Genomic DNA, 8636 nt, shown 5'->3' with positions numbered 1-8636 from the left:
TCATAGGTAAAAAATAACATCATCAGGATTGCATCTCCATATATGCAATGATCCCAAATTCATTCCTCTAACACAAATAAAGTAGATGGTGTGACTAAATATTAATACTGTACACTCTTTTCCTGCACCTCAAAAATACCCGCCTGGGTCGCACATATTATGCCACTGCAAGATTGCGTCTTCATATCTTGGAATACTGCAAGCTATTGCACATCACTTTTTCATAGTGACAATGCAGGAAAAGCATTTGGGTAGCCATCAGGTAGCGACCGTCAAAAATATGATCTTAGCCATTGCATAGCAGTATTTGTTGTTAATTTCTTAACATCGAAAAACTGATCGATCGTATATCAATCAGTCGTATATTGGCCAACACCTGTACTATCTTCCACATAGCATAGGGAAGAATACACATTATACCCATGAAGTACAGTATAGGTACCCAACCTAATCCAACCCAACTTGACTCACTTTACACAACTCACCTCATCTAATCTGAACTACCTCCTTCCCAATCACATTTTCCTTCAACCAGTCTTGCCACTGATGTCTCATATCACTTTCGTTTATTTTCTCAAATTTCATTTGACTTTCACTCTGACTGTGTTGTCTTGGGTCTTCTTTGTCATCATTTTCTCTTCCTTTATCTAATGAATATTGTATGTCAAATAATTGATCATGTCATGTTGGTGTTTCATATCTGTGTGGCATATCTTTACCAGTAGTTTTAGCCATACATGTACAAGATATATTAATAAAGAAGAACTCACAATATTTGTTTTTTCAAACAATACAAGCTTCTTATGTGGCCATGCAGATATCAAAGCTGAATTGTTTCCCTCCATACATCTTGTAGCATATCACACTGTACTACACTGTACTGCACAGGGGTTTTTAATAGCCCCATGTATATTTTCCTTCAGATTTTCCAAAGTGGCTGGCCCTGGTGAAAAAGGAAATTATATTTTTTGCAGTCCCAGAATAAAATGTAGTTGATTTTTTTTTTTTTTTTAGAAGATAGTTTGTAATTACCCAGTATGTAAGTACAGTGAGGTATGCTATAACAAATCTAATTGGTTCTAGAACCTTGTTCGTTATAGCATTCGTTCGTTATAGGATTAATCCGTTCCAAGCCCCCAAATACAACCACTTAACACTGAAAAATACAATATAAAATTGTAAAAATTGTAAAAAAGTGCATAAATATGCATTTAAACCCCTGAAATAAAGAATATCATTAATACTTGTAATAAAAAAACAATAAATTAGTAAAAAAAAAAAAAAAAATGTTCGTTGTAGGAGTTTCGTTCGTTATAGCATTCTCAATTTTATATGTAAAACCGTTCGTTATAGGAATATTCGTAGTAGGATCCGTTCATTATAGCATACCCCACTGTACAGTCCAATAATAGGAAATTATTAAAATTGTTAGTTTTTCAGTATACAGGAGCTCCTCTACTTAAGAACATTCAACTTACAAACTTTCAGAGATACAAACATCATCACTGAAGGGGGTTACCTGCCAGAACAGGTGTTTAATGTGGATGAGACTGGATTATTTTGAAGAAAATTCCAGATAGAACAAACATTACCTAAGAGGAGAAGAGCGAGCCAGGTTTTAAGGCTGTATTAAAGGGTATAGCTGTACTAAATATCCATAATCTTTTAATCTTTTGCAATATGTTTGGTATCTACAAGAGTAAAGTTGGACTTACAAACAAGCCTCAGGAACGTAACTCATTCGTAAGTAGAGGAGCACCTGTACTGTGTGTGTGTATATATATTTGGTATATACATATAGTATATATATTTCATGTAGATCCACAATGGAAACATGGACAGGATAAATCTCAATAAAATCACACAGGAAAAGGGAAGCAATGGAGCACCATTGTTTCCCTTTTCCTGTGTGATTATATATATATATATATATATATATATATATATATATATATATATATATATATATATATATATATATATATATATATTATATATATATATATATATATATATATATATATATATATATATATATATATATATATATATATATATATATATATATATATACATACAGGCATCCCCGCGTTACGGAAGGGTTGCGTCCCTGGAAAATTGACCGTATCGCGAAATTCTGTAACGCGAAACCTATTTTCCCATTGACTTCCATTATAAAACTGGAGATGCGTTCCTAAGTATTTTTTCGGCCCCAAGAAAGTAATTCAAACACTTTTATGAATGAAAATAAACATTTAAAAACACACACAATACAGTACATTAAATAATTTATGATATACATGTAATATGAAGAGAAATAGTTGGAATAAATAAAAATATTGTACTGTACTCACCACAAAAGATGTTGACTGCTGTGTGAGGATAGGTGGTACAAAGAGAGTTTTTGGGAGGGATTGTTCCCACTGTTGAAGTAGCAATACCTAATGTTTTTGCAATCTGGCTAAGTTTTTCTCCAGCATCAAACCTTCTTAAAACATCAAGTTTAATATCCAATGTAATGCCTTTGCCGCTTCTTTTTGCACTACTGCGGTCACTTCCACTTGATGGCCTCTTTCCAGTCATCTTGAATAAGGGTAATGCACTGTACTGTACTTACTGTATATTTGTAAAAGTTAAATCCAACTGCTGGGGCGAGAAACATGCGCGCACACTGGATGTAAACAATGGAATGACTCCGCGTAGCAAACACCAAGAAATCCACACCAAACAAATTATAATTTTAACACAAATTTTTAATTTTATATCGTGATTTTTTTTTTAAATTGTTAAAATTTACCCCAATTTCCATGAGGACGGATTTACGGGCCTTATCACGAAATTACTGGTCATAATTTACAAATTCCGTAAGAGCGAAATTCCGCAACTCGGGGTTCCGTAACGTAGGGGATGCCTGTGTATATATACTGTACAGTATATATATAGAGAGAGAGAGCAAAATAGAAAATAGAAGGCTTATGACAAGACACAACATCACAGGATTTATAAAGTGAGCCTGTACAAGAGTAGCCATTTGTCGCAATCTTTGGTATTAATTTGTAAAGAAAGAGAAAATGCTGTTCTCTCATATTTTATTCCAAGTGTTTACAAAGCTCCTCTCCATCTCCAACTACAAACCCAATATTACTTTTTTGCACCACACACAATATACAGTTCAGTATATAGGCACAAACATTATATGTACTGTACTGTACAAAACTTCACAAGTCTGTTAGAGTATGATGAACAGTTTGTGTTATTCCAGTACAGTTCTTTGATAATAAAGATATATTTTAATACAGTAAACCATAGCTCAATGCACATATCAGTAAGTATATGATTCTGGATGTTACTTTTTTTTCCTTGCCTTTTTCCATTCGGGATTATACTTTTGTATTGCCCTCAAATAATAAATAACAAAAAAGGGGGGTTAGGGGCAATTTTGTTTTGGGGAATTTCCTTATGGAAAAAAGATAAAGCCTGTGTGAAGTAATAAAATTAACATAAATGGCAGTACAGTACTGTACTGTACCCAATTTACATAGATCTGGTTTTTGAAAGTCTGAATTTACAAAAAATAAATAAATAAAATAAAATCACTTTTGATATACTCGTACTGTACAACGGTGCATACAAAAATCTGTTTACAATATTTTTTCTTTTTCTCTCACACACACACACACACACACACACACGTGTGTCTGTGTGTGAGACAAGCAAATGCTTCGAATTCACACTTCAAAGTTCCAGTTCACACCTCCGGGAGAGAGATTATTGGTATTGTTAGCTGATAAATACAGGAGTGGAGCCAACTGTACTTATTTTGACTATGGTAGCTAATGTGCTTAATATCCCAGAAGTTGATGTGATGTTAATGGAAACAATAAAATATGAAATGAGTGAGTAGGATTTCCTCATAAAATAATATCTAAAATCAAATCCAGTGAAAGCAAAACATTTCAAAATGTATATACTGAAGTACAGTACTGTACTATTTATACCTGTACTGGTACTCTTCATGTGTGTCACTATGAAATTAAAACCATGTTTTGGCATAGTCACACAGTCTGGCACTGCTTCACAACCAGCAGTGTTGCAATTTTTCAGCAACTTCCATGAACTGCTTGTACATATATACACCAAATATTTTCATTGTTAACATATTGTGTAGCATTTTAAGATTTTTTTTATTTTTTTTTCTTGGGAATATATCTCTGCCTTTATAATTGAATCATATGAGGAAATGTGATCCAGTTTACAATAGGTTTTCAGGAATGGAATCCTTTTGTAAATTGGGGAATGTCTGTAATATGCAAGAAAAGAATATGAAAATTAACTTTTCCTTCTTGTGGCATTGTGGCTATCATTTATTCCACAATAATGATGTGGTGATTATCAAACCATTAAGAAGTTTAACATATCACATTTCATAAAACAGAAAATGGTTAATAATAATTTCCTGGTGTGAAGAACAAATAAGATAAGGGAGAAAGGGTGAATGAATGTGGTGTTCACTCTAGCCTAAGAACTTTGTGAGAAATTGCTTTATCTTCTGGTAGGACTGCGACACATGGCTCGCCTGGGCAGTGGCAATGTTGAATTTATCATCACACATTTAATCGAGGTTGAAGTAACTAAGCACTTGTTTACTTGAGTTATTAGTCCAGTTGTGGTTCCTTAAACTCTTTCTTAGTATGGATAAAGGGTTTGCTCTTGAGAACGATACCTTCAGCCCACGTCAACCCTATGAAGAAATTCCTCTGATCACCTTGTTCGCCATATCTTGCTTTGTTTACCCCAAAACTATGCATGAGCTGTCCTACATGGCTATACTTTGCTTGAATCATACCTTTGCCTTGACAAAATTTTTTGTAGTTCTTTGTAAAATCCCTCTGGAGAACTAGATCAGTGGTCTTATTTGTAATGACAAGTTTTTCACCAAAAAATTTCAGGAATGATAACTTGGCAAGTGACTGGTCATTGGAATGCTTTGCAGTTGGTGTGCAAGGATTGGTTTGATTACTTGTTATATCCTTTACCCATATTAATCCTCTGTAACCATACATCTGTTGAGATCCATTCTTTCCACTACGTCTGACATTGGCACGAACCCCCATACTGCTAAGGATTCGCCCCATAGTTCCTGTACTTGCTAAAGGCACCTGCTGTTCCGTACAATAATTTGTGTAGATTTCAACAAGTTCCTTCCTCATAATGACATCACCATCCAATCTTGTAACATAAACATTTTCTTTGAGAAACTGTTTGAATGAGTTTATATATAATTCTCTAAAATTTTCAAGTTTATGTTGCAGAGATTTAATGGTAGTGTGAAGTTGAATAAGGTTTGGTTTAACCCAGGAGAGATCTGTACAAGTGATTAATTGATGCTTGATGGTTACTTGTACACCCATATCAGCAAGATGGCCCCAAAATTGGTTTTCAGTAGCTGGCTTGATACTGTTAGCCTTGCAGTAGGCCATGTAAGCTTTCTGGAGATCCACGTCCTCTATCACATCATCACACCCGCCAATGTTTTGGATCATTTGAGAGGGTAAATCACCTGAAGATTCCTTTCTCTGACAACTGCGTGCGGATGGTCTTTTCTCCATAAGTACAAGTATTATGAAGCTGAAAAAAAAAGAATAAATAATTTATTGTTACATTACAGTGGGCTGCCAAATCTGCAATAAAACATTAATATTGTAGTTAAGTCCAATTCTTAAGGCATTACAGTGGTCCCTCGATTAACGAACACAATTGGTTCCAAAGAGTCGTTCGTTAACTGAATCTATTATTTCAATGGGGTATTGGGTAATTGGTTCCAACTCACAGAAAAAGTACAGTACTGTACATACAAAGTACTGTGTTCTGGTAATAGAATTAACAAAACATTAAATATAAACTAAATACAGTACCGTACTGAACAGTATACTGTATAATAATAAATAAAAAACAATAGAATACTATATTTTAACTTACTTTGAGGTGTGTATGTCATATTCCCAGCAGCTTTGTTTACATATCAAACAGCTGATTGTAGAGGCAGTCGATGATGACATGCCATATTCTTTTCAGAGTGCATTGGTTCTAATGCCTTCTTCATGTTTCATAATAATTTCTGCACTGTATATTATCAATATGTGAACTAAATTTTAGAATGACCAATAATTTTAATGTGAAAATGCAAAAATATTCAAGAGACCAACAAACTGGATGTTCACTCCACTGTAAATAAAGTTAAACTGAGAAGCGTTGGTGGGTGATTTGATCAGCTGATTGGCACGCAAAAACTGTTCCCTGTAATGTACAGTATATATTATCAATGTTAACTAAATTAGAATGACCAATAATTTTAATATAAAAAATGCAAAAATATTCAAGAGCACAACTTTCTTGATATTTACTCCACTGGAAAAGAATGTGAACATAGAACCAATTACTGTTTTGGCGGACTAGCCGATCAGCTGATGCGCACAGCAAAGCGTGTTTCTCGTAAGGCTTTCGTTAATGGAATTGAAAATCCTTATGGGAGCTAATTCGTCAACCGAAATTTCGTTAATTGGACTGTTCTTAACTCAAGGGACCACTGTATTACTAAAATAATTTACCAAATCACTGCCAATATACAAGCTACGTAGAAAGAATTTTGGAAGCTGCACTGGTGAATGTCACAACATTAGATTTTTCAATATTCTCTATTATCAATATATTATCACGATAATGGACTTTGATATTTTTCATATAGTGTACTGTACTGTACTATACTGTACAGGTATCCGAGGCTTAACAAAAATTGTACTGTAAGCACAAATACCTGTACAGGTACTGTATTAAAAAAATACGAATTTCGTACAAGAGATGGCGGTAGCAATGCGTGTGATGGGGGGTGTGGGAGGGGTTTTGAGAATTGCAATTAAATGCCAGGTAGCGATGTGTCCTCCTAATATTACGTATTTAAGTAATTATTAGATGTTTTAATTGCTTGTATGTTGGCCTGGCGAGTTAATGTACATACCTAGATACTATAAAGCTAGACGTCGCATTCTGGACTACAGTTGTACCCCGCTTAACGCGGTTTCACTTAACGCAATTTCTCATATACGCGGTGCCTCGCCAAAACCGAACTTTCACTTAACGCGGTTCATCTACTCATATACGCGGTGAAGTATAATATTTTTTTTTTTTATTTAGCTCATAAAATTCATACAAATTACCCGGCCAGAATATAATTTACATTGCTGGAATTCTTACAATATGATGATCATTTTGAATATAAACATCATAGATTTTGCATTAGACATACAAATTTTAGATATAATGTTTACTCTGAGTAAATATGTTATCTTTTGTGCAAAATATATGACATTTATATTCAAAATATTCCTGGTCTTACAAGGAATCCAGCAATGTCAATTATATTATCCTAACTTTAGTTTGAGGTATTATTTATTACTAAAAAGGTAAATATTCTGGTTTTCCCACACATCTGGTAGGGAGGGTTGGTGGGGGGTGGGGGGAGGAAGGGACCGACCGACCATCTGGCACGGTGTGAAGAATAAATTTTTTTTTTATTAACTGAAGATATTTGCTTTAGCTCATAAAATTCATACAAATTACCCAGCCAGAATATAATTTACATTGCTGGAATTCTTACAATTTGATGATCATTTTGAATATAAACATCATAGATTTTGCATTAGACATACAAATTTTAGATATAATGTTTACTCTGAGTAAATATGTTATCTTTTGTGCAAAATATATGACATTTATATTCAAAATATTCCTGGTCTTACAAGGAATCCAGCAATGTCAATTATATTATCCCAACTTTAATCTGAGTTATTATTTATTACTAAAAATGTAAATTACTATTTTCTCCCAAAGCTTCTCTGGTAGGGAGGGTTTGTGGGGGGTGGGGGGGAGGGTTGGGACGGACCAACCATCTGGCGCGGTTGGAAGAGGGGGGGAGGCAAGGTGGGGTACTTTGATTGACAGATAGTGTCGTGAAGAATATTCTTTTTTATTAACTGAAGATATTTGTTTTAGCTCATAAAATTCCAGCAAATTACCCGGCCAGAATATAATTTACATTCCTGGAATTCTTACAATTTGATAATCATTTTGAATATAAACATCATAGATTTTGCATTAGACATACAAATTTTAGGTATAATGTTTACTCTGAGTAAATATGTTATCTTTTGTGCAAAATATATGACATTTATATTCAAAATATTCCTGGTCTTACAAGGAATCCAACAATGTCAATTATATTATCCTAACTTTAGTTTGAGGTATTATTTATTAAAATTTAGTGGTTTTCCCCCAAAAATTTCTCAGAGAGGGAAGAGCCAGCAGTGTAGTGTGAGAAGAGCGGGAGGGAGTCGAGTCCATTATTTGAATGGACATTAACTTGGCGACTGTATTTCTCTATTTCTCTTAAGTATTAATTGTGTGCATGTACCATCATAAAATTAAGATGTTATTTTTACTAGAACATAGTTGTGTGTCGTCAAAAAGTGGAGTTTGGGGGTCGGGAATTAATCCCATATGTTCTGTTGTTCACTTAACGCGGTACCCTGTGGGTTCAATTGACCGCGTTAAGCGGGGTACAACTAATATCACAAAAACTG

Source organism: Homarus americanus, unplaced genomic scaffold (genome assembly GCF_018991925.1).
Source record: "Homarus americanus isolate GMGI-L3 unplaced genomic scaffold, GMGI_Hamer_2.0 scaffold367, whole genome shotgun sequence".
NCBI lineage: Eukaryota > Metazoa > Arthropoda > Malacostraca > Decapoda > Nephropidae > Homarus > Homarus americanus.
This window is presented reverse-complemented; position numbering follows the sequence as displayed.